This window comes from Centropristis striata, chromosome 5, assembly GCF_030273125.1.
Source record: "Centropristis striata isolate RG_2023a ecotype Rhode Island chromosome 5, C.striata_1.0, whole genome shotgun sequence".
In the NCBI taxonomy this organism is placed as follows: Eukaryota; Metazoa; Chordata; class Actinopteri; order Perciformes; family Serranidae; genus Centropristis; species Centropristis striata.
This window is the reverse complement of record NC_081521.1, coordinates 35,037,444-35,056,878: the sequence shown is the minus strand read 5'-3', so window position 1 is coordinate 35,056,878 and position 19,435 is coordinate 35,037,444. Positions and strand designations below refer to the sequence as shown.

The window sequence follows — 19,435 nt, the reverse complement described above, 5'->3', positions numbered from 1 at the left end:
AATAATAATGTTTGATTTCCCTCATTCACTGGCTTTCTCACAGCACCGCAGAGCTGTCTCGCTCTCTTTTTTTCTCAGTTTTTTCTTTTAATGAGTCAAGAAGCCGACAGCAAAACCAAACTTTACTTTTAATGTTATCAAACAAAGAGAAATCTGAAAATGGCCCTAAATTGATCCTAGAGTACTTCCTTTGTTTTACGATTGAAGCGGTAAACGAGTTGAAGCAGTGCTCATGGTTCAACCAGTGGGAGCTGAGCCTCCATCAGGAAGGCTCTGAGCTGTGGGGGTCGCTGATTACCAACAACCATTACTGTTATCACAAACAATGCATTTGTAATGAGCAATACTTACGTGAACATAATTGTGATTTAAAAAAATCTTTTCCAAAAGAAGTATGCGCTATATTGTCTCATGAATGAAAATATGGCTGCATTTACCACCAAGCAAGCGTGGTGCGCTATAGAAAATTATACAAACGATACCTGTTGAGATCATGTCAGCTAATATTTTCTTTTTTATATTGAATAGATAATTAGTATAGACTACCATGGTGCCTTCAACATGAGATAAAAACAAATGAAATCAGAGGAATGTAAACACAGGCTCACCTAGTTTATTCAACAACCATTTCTTTTAATTTTGCACTTTTGCTTCACAGCAAGAGGGTGGTGGGTTCAAATCTGGCCTGCAGCTCTTCTGTGTGGAGTTTGCATGTTCTCTCCGTGTCAGCGTGGGTTCTCTCCGGGTTCTCTGGCTTCCTCCCACAGCCCAAAGATGCAGGTTTATATGGTGACTCCAATTTGCCCATAGGAGTGAATGAGAGTGTGAGTGGTTGTCTGTCTGTATGTGTCTGCCGACCAAGGTGTACCCACCTCTCGACCAAGGTCAGCTGGGATTGGTTCAACCCCCCACGACACCAGTTTAGATAGGCGGTTATGGCTAATGGATAGATTTATGGATAATGATTGTCTGGCAATTGCTTCTCATCCACTCTGTAAAGCAGGGGTCTCAAACTCAAATTAACTGGGGGCCACTGGAGGCAGTATCAAAATGACCAAAAAAAGACACAAAATTACTAAAAAAGACACAAACATCCCAAAAAAGACACTAACGTACCAAAAAAGACAAAATTACAAAAAAAGACACAAAATTATTTGAAAAAGACACAAAATTACCAAAAAAGACACAAAATCACCAAAAAAAGTAATTAAAGGGACCTTCCACACACAACACGGTAAAGTGCCATTCATATAAAACTAACATTAAACTTTCATATCAAGGTGGCCACAAAATATCATCACGAGGCCCGCAATTGGCCCACGGGCCGCGAGCTTGAGACCCATGCTGTAAAGCAAGAGCCTGGTAGATGTTCAAATCGGGCAGTCAGGCCCTTAATTGTTTTGTACCTGAAGAAATGTAAAAAAATTTAAATAAAAAGTCAGAAGCTCACAATTGTAAACAACATGTTTTGGTGTTGTCAATGTAATGTGCAAAATGCTCCATATTCCTAATTATAACATTTCAAGCCCTTGCAGCCCCTCGTTCCCAGACTACCAGGTGCTGTCAGTTAAGTCTGGGAGGGTTCAGGGTTTAAGACTTAGGGGGGCATTGGGTTTGTGCTACAGGGACTATATGTTTTTCTTTTTAACAATTCATTTCCCCTACAGATTGCAGCTCTGTTACTGCGAGTCAGCCGGCTGTTCCCCCTCCATAGTGGCTTGGTGGATGGAGGCACTCTGTGAAGAACGGGTGTAAAACGTGTTGCTGCTAAACGCCTCTCCACATATCCCAAAGGAAATGCAGACACTGCACTCTCTCTCACCTTGCTTGGTTACATCTGCGGGGTATAGGACATGGGGGTGGTGGTGGTGTGATGGTGGGGCTGGGCTGCTTGGTCGGGGCGGAGGCTTGGCAGAGCAACAAATGCAATCATGACGCAGGTAGTGGCTGCTTGGAATGGTAATGCTATTATAATGATTTTGAGGGAATGTCTTCATAAATGTCTGCTCTCTTGGGAGGCAGAGGGGAGACGCGGGGCCCTTTTCGCGGATGGGCTCTTTTCACCATGAATAAATTCATGTCCACTCCTGTGTGCTGCTGCTTCCTCTGTTTGCTCATCTCGTATGCAGCTGGTTCTGCGGCCCGTCCCAAGAGATGAAAGTTTGTAAACATGAATAATAATTAGGAACAGGTCGACGGGCAGGTAATCTGCATGTGGGTTCCACAGGCCTACTCACCCAGTGTGCATCAATATGGGTGGCCTTCTATTAGCATTTTGTTTGCACTGAGACGCAGGTAACGTTTGATCTCTTATCAAGGTAAACAGAATAGAGGTAATTTCTAACTGCTTTTAAAGGAGATTAGACCTTATATAAAGAGGGGAATGACTGGCAAATAGATTCTATGACTTCTGGGCATCCTTGGTTTTTCACTAGACTTTGTTAAACATTTATGTTCACATATACAACTCAACACACACACAAGTCTCAGGCCTATCTGAGTTTAAATAGGAGACAAACAGTGAGTTTGTCTTATCAGTGTGGTGCATATACACACAGAGCTTATGCAGTAACACTGCATTTACCAAACAGCATAGCTGTCCCATGTACTGGTGATTTTCAGATGCTCTCTGACCTCAGTGAAAATTTGTGAATTGCGTCAGAGCAGCAGACTGGCACAGGGAGCAGCCTGGCGAGCATCTGGGGGGCGGCTAAATTAGAACTCATGGGTTTTATAGATTTGATATAGAGCCTCTGGTGGCACCAGGTTCCTGACTTGTTAATAAAATGACAGGATGCTAATGATTAATTAAGAGCCTGATTTTCATTATTACTGTGGCAAGAGAGGGGTTTGATCTTGAAGTGACTTTGGAGCAGGAAGAGAAATGGAGGCTTTTGCTATTCTGCGGCCATACCTCCTCCTGGCACTAACAAGCCCCTGACAGCAAACAGATCTTTGACAAGTCCCCCTCATTGCCCGTCCCCCTTTTATAGATAGTCTTAAGACTTTAATCCGGATCCAGTGACAGGCTCATCCTCAGTCAATAGGGTAAAGAGAAGCTCATGCGAGGGTTGTGTGCACTTGTCCAGAGGCTGGTTCAAGCACACATGCTCCGAATGTTAAACTGGAGCTCAGCTCAAATGAAGGGTATTGAAGGAGGGATTGACATATGTTTTGTTTGGCCTAAATAAGGTCCGGCTTCATTTCCCCCCAATTCAGTTCAATTTCATACTGAATACTAAACCTTGAAAGTGACCACCCAACTATTTCTAAGAAAAACATGCAAACAGAAAATGTGAAGAAGCTTGAAAATTCTGCTTTTTATTTTGACTTTAAGGTACAGGTCACCTAGCCTGGGTATACCCATGCTGCCTTGCGCGCTCGATTTCGTTACGAACTGCAAGTGGTGTCCATGGCTGATTCTTAGCCCTGCTTTTGGTATCCAATCACAGAAAAGGGAGGGACGGCAAGGCGATGATGCGTACTATATGACAGACGGAAGCTTGTAGTTTGTTTACGGATCCAACATGGCTGCAGCAGACGCGAAGCTCTCTTTTGATCTAGCAGCAGACAGTGTTCTAGATAGTTCAGAGCAAAAGTTTATTTGCAAAAGAAGAACGATGTTTGGCTTTACACCCCTTTATCACCACCAAAAAGGATGTTCTAGCCTTGCTTCCAACAGGATTTGGCAAAAGCCTAATCTACCAACTAGCCCCGTAAGTGGCTGAGCTAATGGGGTTCAACGAGGCCCCGGTCGTTGTGGTCGTCTCAAATTTCTGTCGCTCTACCTAAGTCATTTGGTATAATTGATATGATTGGCTAAGAGCTACGTACAGACGTAGAAAAAAGTGGTCTCCAGACAATATCTCATTTGTTATATAGTCTAGCGTAAACCAGGCTACAGGTCACCCCCAATTCAAAAATACACATTTTATCTGTTAACTGTAGTGCTTTTAATTAGTTTGGATTGTTTTGGTGTGAGTTGTCAGGTGTTGAGATGTCTGCCTTCTCTTGAAAAATAGTGACTCTGGATGGCACTTTACTTGTGGTGTTCAAAACACCAGAAAATAAACTCATCAGCAATTTCCACACCAAAACAATCTACATGATTAATCACACTGCAGGTAAAAGGCAACATATTTATTTTTGAACTGTCCCTTTAAACAATTTCCAACAGAGGAGATAAATTAGTGCCTGCTTAGGGTTAAATTGGTTGATAATGACAATCTGCGGTAAAATTAACTTGCTTCAACCTTGTAACTCCTTGCTGTGTAATCCTCCTGACCTTTTAGATATATATATTTCCTTGTGTATGTCCCCTGTGTGTTATGTGTGGGGTATCTCTGTCTTGTCAGCAGTGATCCATGCACAGTCACATTTCAGAGCTTTAAGCTGGAGTGTGTGAGAGGATCTGCTGGTTATTGCTATGTGCCCTGCAGGTCCCAATCTGTCTTTGTTAGGCCTGCTGCGCGGCCTATCGCACCTGCCTTGGCTAAGACTGATCACCACCATCTCCACCAGCCTGTGCAGCTGCAGCTAATATAACACTTTGCATGCACTTTGTAATTGTCACAAGTGGCACTTTAACTCTGTCCCTTGTGTATAGTGCAATCCCCTACCATCATAAAACATTCTGAAATCAAACAATAAAGCAGATTTCGTATAATTTGTGTTAAATACACAGGTGGTTGACTAACAAGTACATTTACTCAGGAACTGCACATAAAGCGCGGTTACTTTATAACAATTTCAGTTTTATGTGACTTTATATTTTACTCCACTAGACTAGCCTTTTTCACATCAGACAATTAGCAAACAATATTTAGCTGTAGGTATACTGCCACTTTGCAGTAATAACATTTTGCATGCAAACTATCCAAACCCACAGTGAATTATCAACTGACTGGCCAGCATCAAATGGCAGACGGACAACATTAGTGGTGAATATAGTGGGGCATTTAGCAGTTAAAAAGCCAGAGATCTCCCAGTAGAGCAGAATCAGCTGCAAAAAGTGAGTGGATGCTGGACTTCTGTTCATCAGGTGGACACAAACATGATTTCAAATGACTGTTTATGTCGCTCTGTATCTGTGTGCAGGCAGGATGTGCAGGCAACTGTTCAACTAATGTAGCATCACTTATTTTTAAGATTAAAGGAAATCTCTCATACATCAGCATTATGTAAGTTTACTGCTGTATATAAATCAGCTGAACAGACCATCCATCTCTTATCAGTTAGATATTAAGACTCTTAGGGCTGTACACCTGTGCAGAAGTGTTTGTGTGGCTAAATACTTCAATAATTAAAACAGTCCAATGTTAATTTACAATAGACTGTGTATTTAGATTCTCTGACTGTCACTGTGAATTTCCTGTGTTTTTACTGTATTGACTGATTTTACACAGTTTGTACAGCACTTTTTGACTTGACTAAATATTACCATCAGGTTCACATCATTGATAGATAGATAGATAGATAGATAGATAGATAGATAGATAGATAGATAGATAGATAGATAGATGATAGATGACAAATGGAATTAAAATAGAATAAAAATACAACTATTCAGAAAACGCGGTATATACAATATATTAATAATGAGGATCATAGAAATTCAGTGTTAGCAGAATAAACATCAAAATCAAAAATATTTGTTATTAAAAGAAAAAAAAATCGTCTATAAAACGTCTATTGTTGGGAAGACTTCTAAACCAATCAGCTGAGCGCCAGTTTTTCCTCGGTTTTCCCCGGATGTTGCACTCTTCGGAGAGCATCTTTGGCGCTTGGCGCAATAGACTGCGGCCGCCTCGTGGAGCTACCGTTGCCCGCGTGTGCGTGCTCACAAATCTAACCGGCATGCATTGTGTGGCGGTCCCCGGGGATCGAGCCTGCGCAGGCCTCCGTCGCGGGTAAATCAGCGACCCTAACAGCAGGTGGTGCTGTGGTGAATAGAAACTTAACATTCAGCAGCTGCACAGGTAAGAGCCGAGCGGCTTCCTGTTGCTGGTAGTGACTCTTCAATAGCGTCTGCGACATCTTTGCTAGTAAACAGCATTGAATTGCTTCTGGAAACACCTTTTCAAAGGATGACTCTGAAAGAAAAGCTTGGAATGAAACACCTGGAGCCTGATAGAGTGGAAATAATCATCCAGCAAGTGTTCGAAGCACAGATGGGACATAGAAAAAAGAAGTTTGTGTGGATACCCGGTTTGGAATAGGCTACTTTTTTTTTTTAATGGGCCCTCAACTGGTTGGACTGATCTGTGGTCAGAAACAGGTATGTGTGACTTAAAGCATAAGTGAGAGGGTAAAAAACAGGCAATGCACTTGGTTTGTGTAGCATCTTTCATTTAGAAATGCAGTTTATAACAGTGATGCATGTGTCTGCTCTGATGCCAACCAAATCCGCTGTTAAGTTACATATAAACCATCTATCAGAATTAATTATTTTCCAATTTAGAGACCAGTACCAGCTCTGCCCGTCGGCTGTGTTGCTGTTTAAATCATATATTTTACTGGTGTTTGCGTGTTCTCTTTAAGGATTGAGGCTACATTAATGTTACGAGAGGCTGCTGTGAGTCTTATAAATCTTTTTGTATGCCATAATGGCAATGCAGAAAATATGGTGAGCCATTTAGGCAGCAAAAATAAAAACTGCCCAGTTGACAGAGGACTAAACTTCAAGCGTCAGAAATAATCGATGAACTTTTGCTGCTGTTTCTTTTCATGTGTAAGTTGGACCATGTCTCCTGTGGAGCTGTGGATGGCAGCTTGGCACTTCAACCTGCTATGTTTCATGTTTTAGAGAATATTATGAACATATTTCTCATTAATGATGTATTATTTTACCCAGCCCACAACCCATCTGCTATTAGTCATGTGCAAGTTTAACTCAAGTTGAGTTCCAGAGGGTTTCAGGGGGACGTGGGTGTTATGATTACTCGTTTCAAGAGCCAACCACCGGCCACCATTGGCCTGGTGTGATTTCATCATACTGCAGCTGTTGTGGTCCATAATCCACTGTGTCATATCGTCCAGCTTGCTAATGAGAGAGAAGCATTTTGTAAGAAAGACGCTCCTTACCTAGCCTGGATCATGGCTTGCCTGACTAAATTCTGTTTCCTCTTGAATCACCGCCTGTGACTCCTCTCTGCCAGCTGTTGTTCTCTGTGCGCTTTGCTGAGCAAGTAATCTGCGCTGTGAAGAAGCTTAACACTCTGGGAATCTGCTGTCAAACAGTCTCTTAGACATGGATTGTCAGTTTGTGTTTAACATTTTGATTTAATCTCAGTTCTAAATGCTATACAGCTAAAAGTGTAGCTGAGTTTACATTTTTTCCTCATCTCTAAGGCCAGATTTGACACTGCTGGTTGATAAGCATGCTATTTTCAATACATGCTATTTTCTGCAAAGCAATACAAAGACATCTTTGAATTAGGCCAAATCTCACAATTTTCACCTTTTGAAGGTAGGCTGGATTTTAAAAGATAAAAAAAGATTGTCATTAAGTTGCGGTATTACTATAGACAATCATGTGATTAATCACAATTAAATGTTTTAATCGATTGACAGCCCAAAAATGATAATACCAAAACAGACAGGGTCGTCCTCTTCAGGTGATATGTCAGCTTTGTGCTTACAGCTGGTTTCTGGTGCCTCCTAGTGGCCAAAATGAACATGCTACTGTTTTGGCTTCTTTGAAATAGTGAAGAACTTTTTTTCCCCCACCACTAATCAAGTAATGAAAATTTTAAAACCATATTCTCTGTATGTAAACCCTGCCTTTTTACTGTCTGCTGAAAGAGAGTTACAACATTTCACACAGCAGCAGGGAAATATCTTAGGCTCTGATATATATTTTTCTAAATGGCTGTGCATTAAATTAAACAATTACATCCGGATGAATCATACACCAGCTGCCCCTCATAGTTTAAACATAAAGCGCCTCTGTATTGACTGGCTGTTAGCTTTATCAGGATGTCAATAGTCATTATTGCTTATCTTGTCTTGATTATCCTCTGGGCTGTAAAATCAATTAGGCATAATCCAATCCCATTCTCCAGATCAAAAGTTCACAGTGTATATATGACCATTCGCTATACAATATCAGCCCTGAGGTAAATACATTTCTCTCATATATTTCTTCCTAAGAGCGGCAGATATTAAATTTTCTGAGCATCTCAAGAATAAATCAAATTTACTAAATAATAGCTTCGCTTCACCTGTTTCTCAGTGGGAGAGCACAGGTCACGCAATACTAATCACAAGGCTAATAATGTTGGATACAGTTGTAAGCAGGAGCTACACAGAATGGCAATGATCAATACAGATGAGACAATGTGAGCAGAACAGTGAAAAATATTCAGTGCAGAGCGCATGGGTTAAAGGTGGACAACATGACCTAGCTTGGTTTAGCAGCTCACATGGGATATTTGTGAATTTCCATATCCAAGGACAGACTTCCCCACTGATCCACACACTCCACATTCACCACACTAGTGGACCCATCTTCAGGTTATTACTCTGTAAGCTCTGTGAATGACTCCATCATTCCTTGCCTGATTACATGATCAAATACAAGAGTGACAAAAACCCAGTGTACAGAAACAGAACACTGAAGTAGTAATAATCCCCTTATTTCCCCCAGCAAATCCAATTTTAACAGCATATTGTGTCTGGATAGGTGTTCATCCTTGACTGAATTTGATGGAAACCTGCAATAACATGTGGGCATGCCTGAGATAATGCAAAGTGACATTGCCATGAGTGGCTTTGTTTTCCACATTTCTCTCCTGGTGTAATTTAATGACCCATTGCAGAGTTAGAAATCAATGTGATTAAGAAAAAAGACAGAGTCTATGAGGTCATGATAATTATGTGGATAAATCTGTAAATCAATAGCAAACTGAGTACTTCTGAGATTAAAAAACACAGTCAAAACAAATCACCTATTTGAATAATCAACAGACAGTAGCTTTCATGGGGTGGTGAAAAGCTGTAGGTTATTGAGGAATTGTCCCCGCTGCAGCCCCGGCCTTAGCCCTCCACGTCTTTGGATCAGAGTACACTAATTTGATTTCACGGCATGCCGTTGAAGATGCATTAATCTTTCCCAGACCATCGCATGCCCCTGAGCAGCTGGAGAAAGAGGGAGAGTGAGACACAGAGAGGGAAGTGGGGTCGGACCGACGTGCCTCCCATGCTAACAATGTTCTCCTGCCGAAGCGCATCCCTCCAGGCAGGCCGTGTAAACAGTGCACACCATCTCTAAATCACATTCACACCCGCCGAGACTTTCGAGGCTTTCTGCCCCTCTTCGTACCTCCCTGCCTCCGTCTGAGGGCTGAAACAGCGCGGTCAGTTGGCAGATTTTGTCACCTACTTTGTTTATTTTTTTGTTCTCTGGCATTCATTCAGTGTTGTTTCACATTGGTTGTGTGCAAAAAAAGGAAAAAAAAAAAAGTCACACCTTAACAAAATTTCAACACATCTCTAGTTGATCTTTAAGAAGTGTGCTTAAAAAAGAAATTCTTTGGTACAATCAGTGGCTACTGTACTGATAACATTAGTATTCCATGCAATGCATCTACAGTTCCCGTATACGCAGTGTGGACCCTATATGTTGGCCTGGAGACAGCTGCGTGCAGTGATAACTTCTGTCACATAATCAAAGCTAATCCATAGCTGTGAGGCAACTCCTCATATCTTACTTTATAGCAGAGTGGAAATAAAAAGATCCATCAATGAGCAAATGTCCCCAAGTCGATTCTGGTCAACAGAAATCAAAGAGGGGGAAGAAGAAGAGAGGGACGAGATAAAGGGGACCACCACAGACTCTTTCTTGCTGTTAACCCCCACCCACCTCCTGTCCCATTGGCCTACCCAACTGTCATCACACTCTGGGGTACAGCACAGCTCTGCCAACAGCTTTCTTGTCTTGTTCCATTGATCCATTTTAACACACAGTGGTGAACGCATCAAACGCTGCGTGCCATGCAGGATCCATACCCCCCTCCCTTCACGGTTTTCAAAAGAAATGATGAAGGCATGAAAATATGAAAATGCTCTTCACAGGGGTCTGTGAAGGAGGCAATTTCCATCATGCCCATGTCTATTTCCTATGTAGAGGAAAATAACACATTTCTCTGATGTTCCTCCACACAGAGCAGCAGTGACTCTACTTCTGCTGAAGCTTACAGAGAGGGTAGAACAGATTGGGGGTGTATTAAATTACTGAGGAGGCTGACATTTTTTAAAACTCTTTATTTGGTTTACACCCCTGGGGTATGTAATCATAGCCACAGCAAATCCTTGGATTGGCTTATTAGCATATTCATATATCCTGAGTTATTTGTTCACATAAAACTTTGTGGTTGTCCTTGATAAGCATTTTTAACTGGTTGTTTGATTACAACACAGTGGTGTATACTGTACACAGATGATATGCAACACTATGGAAGCAGTGAAGAGTTTTTCCCCCCCTATTGCAGGGATTTTCCGGTCTTGGAAAGATGAGAAAAGCATTTTTATAATATTAAATGTAGCCCTTGCATTACATATTAAGGCAAGATTTGGCTTTTTCTTTTGGTTGCCACCACCAACTCTATAGGTCACGCTGTCGGTTGATCATTAGGTTTGTCCACAAAAATGTTTCCACCCTCTACTGCCCATTGTTTTCACCCTATGTAGCTGAAATTTTAAAGAATAGCATGGTGGTCAAATATGTTTGTGAGAAGGCATGTGTTTGTGTTCATGCTCCAGAATTGCTAATGATCTTGTGGAAATTTTGATCATGAGCAAGCAGCAAACACTGGAGCTGAAAAATTAAGCCAACACTATAAGACAGATACCTTAAGTTTATATATCTCACGCCTTTAAATTATCCATGCATTTCATCCTTTTTCTTCAGCTTATCCGGGCCGGGTTGCGGGGGCAGTAGTCTATGCAAGGTATTACAGACATCCCACTCCCCAGCAACGTTTTCCAACCCCCTGAGGCGTTCCCAGGCCAGGCGAGATATATAATCTCTCCAGCGTGTTCTGGGTCTTCCTCTGGGCTTCTTACCAGTTTACCTTTACATTATATTGAGGCTTAAACTTCTGCATAATTAAGGCTGAGGTGCTTTAAGTGACAGGCAGATACCGTCATTCATTTAGCCCACCTCTTGCCCATATTTGGATTAGCTGGAGTCAAGCACCACCAAGATGGCGACGGCTGCAGCCACCCACTTTGAGCTTTATGTTAGCTTCTTCAGAAACTCTTGGGTAACCTTTGGGACTACAATGTATGTCCAAATTTTTAACAATCAACGGACAGCTGATTATGGCTGTTCATGCCAATTGGCAAAAGGCTGTATGGTCAAACTCATGAACCATGTGTTGTTGACAGTGGGAGTTCTTGTTTCAATCAAAGACTGTATAAATAATAGATGTAGTCACCGTGACGTCACCCATTGGTTTGTGGACTGCCCGTTTGAGGCATCGAGTTCAGTGTTGCACTCTTCGCCATGGTGTGTTGCCATCTTGTTTTTGGAAATGGGGAGCAGACCATATTTGGATTGTGGAAGACAAGAGGGATCTGACGACACTGACTACACGCCTCTCTACACCTCAACCTGACTGAGCGAAGTCGCTGCTAATTCATTTTAGCATTAGCTGTAGCATTAACTGTGATGTTAATTTTGGCTAGCAAAAAAAAACAAAAAGAAAGTGTAGGTTTCTCACCTAAGAGAAATGAACAGCGACTCCTTGGAGTGTCTATTAGTCCAACCAAATGCTGAAAAACACATTTTAAATGAACAAAATGTTGAAATAAAACTGTCATTAAGTGAGAATACAGTGTGAAAGGGTCAAAGTTATGAAACCAAACGGGTAAACGCCCTTTTAAAAAAAAACAAAAAACTTTATTGACACAGTGCCGTGGATACGCATTGCTCTGCTTCTCTCCTGATGACGGCTCGCCTTGTTAGCCACCTGTCAATCAATGGTTGCCAAGCCCCAAATCATACAATTCTTTATCTTCTATTTTCTTCTAATTGAGGCCATTATTTACACTATTAACATCATATTGTCTTGAAGAAGATTTTTTACTAGCGATGGCGACCATAGCGTTATCCTAAAAAAAAATTCGGAGGTAATAAATCAAGTAAGAAGTTTTCTCATTTTGTATTGAAAGGGATAGACCCAAATGCTTCTGCAGCTGCCATCAGCACCCCCTGTTGGGATTTTCGGTAGAATAGAACGTAAAGGCACTTCCCGGTTTGCCTCACTGTTCAGACACGGAGGTTGCCACTTGGTTTCAATGCAGTGTATAAGCTCCACCTCTATATTATAGCCACGTCCCCTTCATAGCGCATAAACCTTTGTTTTAGACACTTGTGAGACTCATGACTGGACTCAGCAGAGTTCCTTTTTCATTGGTGACAGATAACCTTTACTTTAGTCATGCCTGCTTTTATAGCCGAGGTCAAGTGTTTGTGTGTGAATATGCTATATGGTTATTCAATATAATTGGATTTCATGAGATTTGTTTACTCCAACAACTTTTTTTCATATCTACTCTGCTAATGTAGTTTGGGCATGTCAGGCTTGAAACAATGGTAAATCACTTTCACGTTTATCCAGGTTGATTAGTCCTTTTGAGTAGCGATGGGGCCAAAGAGGGATCATGTTATCACGCGGTGAAGTGAGGTTCCAGTAAAGAGCCATTTGCATGGAGGAGACATGCTCATATCAGAATTTGATGAGCTGCAGTTGCTTGGTAAATAAATGAATTAATCCTGTCTATTGTCCTTGAGATTTATTCAGCTGGTGTCCTCACAGGAGAGTAGAAGTTAATTAAGATCATCGTGAGGGATGTGGTTCTGTCTAGCTACTCATAAAGATATTGTGCCTGAGTGGAGTGGCAGTCCTTAGGCTGACTGCAACGTGCACAGTACGCCATTTATCAAAAGATTTTGTTTGTTTTTGAGGACATTTACACATCTTTTATACAGTTAAGATATATCTGTCACCTATATCTGATATGTCAGTAAAAAAATCTTTTGACTTATCACTTCATCTGAGTTTTTATTGAAAAATAAACTCTTAGAAATATGGTTGCACTGGTAGATGGATGTTTTAAAATATACAAATGAAACCTTTTGGATGTAATTAAAGGAAAATACCTCCTAGGCTTGGAGTCTATTTGCGAATATTCAGACAGTTCTGTGTTAATATTTGTTCTGTTTTATAAGAGGACTTTAACACTTTCAGGCCCTGAGAATGACTACATTTTCAAATATTATTAAATGATTTCTCCCTATTAATTTATTGCCAAATATTGTGCAATACATTTTGCATGGAACATGCCCCTCAGAGTGACTGTGCACACCCCTGCATTTGACATTTTAAAAACGCCTGCTTCTTTGAAACATGTTATCCAGTAATGTAGAAATGATTTGTTGCAAATGGAATGTACATGCAAAACCATCCGTATGGTCCTTTAAATTACCTTCTGACTTTAGTCCCGCTCTGTGCCCCTCAGTGCCAAGTCAGTAATTGAAAATAAAAGACTAAAACCTGCTGAACAGTCAAACAGTTACTCCAGGGAGCTGACACCTGAATATGTCACCAGCATTATCACACCCTCCAGCACATTCGCTCAGCTTATCCCAATCCCACCAGCTGATACTGGACTTTAACTCAGCAATTAAGGGTCACATTTGTTCCCTTTTAAACATTTGGACATGCTGTTTTATAACCGAATGCACTGCAATAAATATTGATTAACACAGACACTTCTTACAATGGTGACAGATGGATGCTTAATCTTCATTTTGTCAATAAGATGTACAGTTTTCTTTATAGACTGTGTATATTTATATGCTGTACACCAGCAAGGACAACAAATGGAACAAAAGAAAATCTTTTTTTCGTTTTTTACACCCCAAAAATTATTTTTGACAACTGTATAATGGCTGACATGCAATACATTCACTGTAAGCGCTGTAATTATGCAACCAGCTCACTGTGGATAGATGAATAGCATGATAACGTGATAATGCTGTCTTTACATATATCCAATGTGACACCATTATCTGATAAAAACACCCTGACTAAAATTAATGCAGCTTGATTATATGTAACTGCAAAAGATGTTATTTTCTTTCGAGCATTCTATAATATACTGGAATATATATTAACATATTTCAAAAACAATGTTTATTTTCCACCTACTGATGTGTGATTATACTGTCACATGTGGGCTTTATAGTTGTTTTTACTAATTGTATACCTTTAGACTGATTCCACTTAGTGATATGTCTAAATTGCTGCTAAATCTGTATTTTTTTCATCCTTTATCCCCATAAAAGATTATAAATGATATCCAATATCTAAAACCTAATACCATGTGCTCCCGTAGGTCCTCATTATTGCTAGAATTTTTGTAAAAGTCTTTTTTTGGCTTTGCAGAAATTACCAAGGCCCAATAGATGTGCCCCAGGATGTTGCAGAACATTACAGTATATTTAAATCATTTTTATTTTTTCCATTACAAATATCTGTTGGGGCCACTGTTGGCTATGCTTTCCCCCCCAGCAGCTATTTATGTGGCTTAATAGCCAGGCACTGCAGCTATACCTAACAAATATTTCTTCTCCGTGCACTTATAGAGACATGCAGTGCAGGCACAGCAGTGATTGAAGTGAAGCCCTTAGCGGTGACAGTCCCAGCCTTGATATTAATGGAAGCCCACATAATTGCGCATGCCATTAAGGAAGTACAGATGCTATCAGGGAGTGCACACATCGTTATTTCTCAGTGTAACACCTCATTAATATTTGTTGTTTTTTAATTTTTCTTGCCGCCTCCCTCCCACTTTACAACAAAGAGGGCTGGATTGGATGCTGCGCAGGATAGAAAATGACAGAGAGATGAATCTTCCTGACTCCAGGCAGATGTTTCCTGCTCAGCATTCAAATTAAGAGACACGCCCGCATAAAAGCCTCAACAACACGGCCACTGGAAAAAAAAGTGAAACATTTCTGAAGATCATAAAGTCGATTTAGGCACCTCTGTCGCATGCCTGAAACTTCCCTGAGTATTTAAAGGTCAGATGGCTGAGAGCGAGGTGTGATCTATTCGGAGAAGATGTGGGCAGGAACTGCAGCATCCCTCTGTAACCTTTTCGCTGCTCGGGCCCTTGTTGGGTTTGTTGTGGCCTGCGGTTGTCACAGTCGGTAAAAATTCTTTTTAGAACTGAAGTGTTGGCGTGGTAAACATGGCAACACTATCATTTCACCAGCTGAGCAACAACTGTGTGGACATTTTTACTTGCCAATGTGTGCAGATGGGACAAATCTATTTTCCACTCATTGAAAGGCTGCACTGTTCTAATCAACACCTGCATCTTGAGCACACAGTCAGTCAGGTTTTACCTAATGAATCTGTGGCCAAACAATCTATAAGCTGACTTTTGATTTTGAGGTCTTGATAGGATTGAATATATTTTTTTATTTTAAATGACTTATTTTCACCATTGAAGGCTATGCTATTGTTAGACCATGGAGTCTTGAGGCCAGCAAATCATGTTTTTTATGCCCTGACTGTCATTTACATGGCGCTAAACAAATGATCTGTATTTGATTGAAATTGCATGCAGTGTTGTGGTGCTGCAGAAGTGTCTCGCCTACTAATTGTATTCTACAAAAAAAATCTCTGTTTAATACAGATCGCACCATATTTTTCACTAGAAATGAGAATAAAGATGCAAAATGACCATTCCCTTTGGAATCGTGAATCCTATTGCAATTGCAATATCAGTCGAAATAATACCAAGTGTGATATAAGATTTTCATTTTAATTCTGCACAAAATGTGAACATTATCATGCAGCTCTGCACGAGGAAATTCAAATTTAAATTGTCCAATTTCTAGGGCTGATTCGCACCTCACAGCATCATTTTGTATGAACAAAGAAACCACTTACTGTACTCCTCGCCCCAGCTTTCAAACTAACTTTTTAAACCCACACATTTGATTCCTGGTGAATCCTCTACAGAACTCTTCCCTTCCCAACTTTCTGTTTTCAGCATAAGACATAAAAAAATCTTTTGAAAGGCAGTAATGTGAATATTGGACTTGAAGCCTAGATTCCTGTATTATGTGATTACATGATTTTTTTTATCATTCAAAAATACAGCATATGCCATGTGTCCTAAAACTAAACTAAAAAAGTTTTCTAATTTTGTAAAATGATTAGGATTTCGACTGTTATAATAACATTTCTCGCCTTGATATTTTGTGTTGACATGTTCATTACCGCTAATATTTAATACTGCAATTTATACTATACTATAATTTGGCATTTGAATAGTTGACTGCATCAGCAGTTCCTATAGGCGACAAGGGTTAAGCAGCACATTAGAGCAGCTGCAGTCTAACACTTGAGAGCTAGTTCTGTTCATTGCACCTCCTCAGCTCCTTCAGGCACTTGAGACATATGTGGCAGTTGAAGTAAAAGTGACTGTAAAAGTCACCGAAAGCCTGAATTCAGCAAATTGACCATGCAGCTCTCTGTGTCAAGATTATTGCCTCCTTGATGGCGCAGTTAACTGCTTCACAGGAAAGAAGAGAAAGGCTGCATACTGTAGTTACTTTTATATCACCGTCTTGTTTATGCCTCCTCTCCTATCTTTACAGTGCATTTTCTAAACACAGTTTAACATCACATAATAAATTCCTCAACAAATTTCATTCACAAGGCATATATGACCCCACGTAAACTTTACAGTGTAAAGCTTAAAGCTGACCAAAATTGTGCACTATGCCATATAAGAACAATTGGTACCTTTTATCATTTGTAACCAATCTGTACTGATTTTACTGTACTGTGCTTACTTATACAGTCATGGAAAAGATTACAACCATTGTTTTCTTTAATTTCTTGTTTATTTTAATGCCTGGTACAACTAAACGTACATTGATAATAACCAAAATCATTATCAAGAAAACCATGGAAAATGGCTAGATGTCAGCTCTTAAATTAAACTCTTGTAAGTTCTTTTTTATCATTATATTTGCCCAAACAAATCTACCTTTAGTTGTACCAGGCATTAAAATAAACAAGAAAGTAATGAAAACAAGGTTGGTCTTATAATTATTTCCATGACTTTATGTATGTTGTTTATCTCAAAGTGTGCACAGTAGCACAAAAAAGAAAACTTTAAGACTTTGGGCCCAAGCAGTGGAGGATCTTAAAATATTTTGGTCCAGCTCTGTGTTACCCTAGTGTGTGCAGATGAGAAATGTTTAAGTTCCCTCTGTGACACCATTGCCCGGAGCATCCCCTCCCCTTGGAAGCAGAAATCCTCAGCATGACCCGTTTTGCGTCATCAAAGTCTGCAGCAGACTTCTGCTACCAGGTTACGGGGTGCTCCAGGCTCTGGTGACATGGATGGAAGCTGTTCATAGTGCTCAATGCCCACACTGAGGAACACAACGCTGGTTCAACATGGGCAAAGTTGCTCTTTAAGAGACACCCTTATCTTATTTTCTTTTTATCTGTCTTTATCTATTTATTAATTTATGTCTCAGATCTATTTAATTCATGTTTCCCCTTAGGTCCTTTTTCTGTCTAAACTCTCTGTTCCCTGTTTGGGCTTTATAAGCAGTTTATTTTACTAATTGTTGTAGACATCATTCTTTGCTACAATACTGGCTTAATTAAGAGTTGTGTTAGGGGTTGAAGCAATGTTGCTAATGTCAGTACCTTTGACAATATTGGTGCAATATAAAAGTAAATATGTGTTAACATTAGTGCAGGTTGTGGTTGAGCTATGTGTATCTGGATGTTATGTCAATACATATGCATGTATGTCTGAACATGCATATAAAGTTGTATTCATTATAGTGACTTAGAGTGACTTAATATACACATATATGTGCTTTTGAACATCTGTCATATTACTTACTGAGTAGATTTTATGTCAACATCTCTTTGTAAGAATAATAATGAAAATTGGATCACAAAAACAAAACTGACAACAAAACAAACACAATAACCTTGACAAACCTTTAAAAATTAAGCCAATTAGACAAGCATTAGGGATTATGGTGGGTTTTCTTTTTCAGACAGGTGTTCATTACAAAGTCTTTTCCCAGCACAAGCTGTGGAACAGCTTCCCTTAAATAGAGACATCACCAATAACAAACAAACTATTACATTTAATATACACCATGTTGACCACATGTTGCAAATAATTGTTTCCACGCTAATGACCAAGCTGCAGAAGCAGAGACACAGCTTTCACCCTTTAATAACCTCCGTTTGGGCATTCTCACTGCTTGTGTGGCAATCCCACATAGAAACATTAATGTAATATATGGCTTTGTTTACAGTTAGAACCCTTAGTGCCACTACAGTTATTCATCTCCACCACCTTATTACTGTTATTTGCAATGAGGTAACAATTTCAAGGCAATTTTCCTGCATCTAACTAGACCAACTGGGAATATGTTTGTTGAGAATGATATGACTGGGACACATCACCATCACTCCTCACCATATTACTGTCATGTTATAGCGCTCCAATATAATTACTGTATATGAATAATGCTATGCAATATCTCTCTCTAAACGAAGCAGGCCCTAAATTGGCCCCAGAAGGAAATCTAAGTCTTCCAAATTGAGAAAGAATTTGATGAACTGATCTTAGTTTCATATTATTTCTACATGGAAATTCAGTTTCTATGTGCATATGCTTCTTGACAACAATTCAGCCCAGTCCATTGTATGAGTGGTTGAGTGTAAACACTGTGAACCAAAATGAGATTAGAGTGAATCGATGCCTTGATGCCTAATCCTTTAGTATGCAGTTCATCACTTTAGAAGAGTGTCTTTATGCTGCATTTTTCATTCAAGTCATGCATTCCAACTACTTTCAGTGATAGCAGGTGCATCTTATTTCATTTCTCCCATTTCTCTCCTTGCTACTTGCTTTTCTGAACAGCATTAAGAGAATTGAGGTGTCTATAGTGATGGAGGACCAGATCAATTTCCAGGTCAAGAGCAGGACAGTGGACAAAGAAGAAATGAAATAAGAGAAGTTAGATGCACCAATGGCTTGACTGAAGCTGAAATAAAAGGAAGCCAAAAGTTAGGAAAAGTTTGTGTAATCAAAGGGCATTGACATAGTCTTTGTTCCATCTCTCATGGTTTTAGCTCAATCCAACCAGCCACCAGAAATAAATGCTGGCATTTTCTGCAAACCACAGATGCGCTGGTACAAAACATTTTTGCACCCTTTTGTACATGTATGAGTAGCACTAAGCTGGGGACATAGTATCACCAAGAGAATGACCATTTGTGCATCAGCTCAAAATGACCCATATTTAGGGTTGTAACGAACAGCGCACTCTAGTGGCTGTAGTAATTACAGCATGAAGGACATCACG

General features: G+C 40.0%; 1 long non-coding RNA gene across 1 annotated transcript in view; it reads left to right on the top strand.

The window, feature by feature from the left end:
* Positions 1–5,950: 5,950 nt before the first annotated feature.
* Positions 5,951–19,435, top strand: part of LOC131972070 (uncharacterized) — a 71,068-nt gene continuing 57,583 nt past the window's right edge. Inside the window, exon 1 of the long non-coding RNA XR_009394429.1 lies at positions 5,951–6,277. This is a non-coding gene — a long non-coding RNA (uncharacterized LOC131972070). The remainder of the gene's footprint in view (positions 6,278–19,435) is intronic.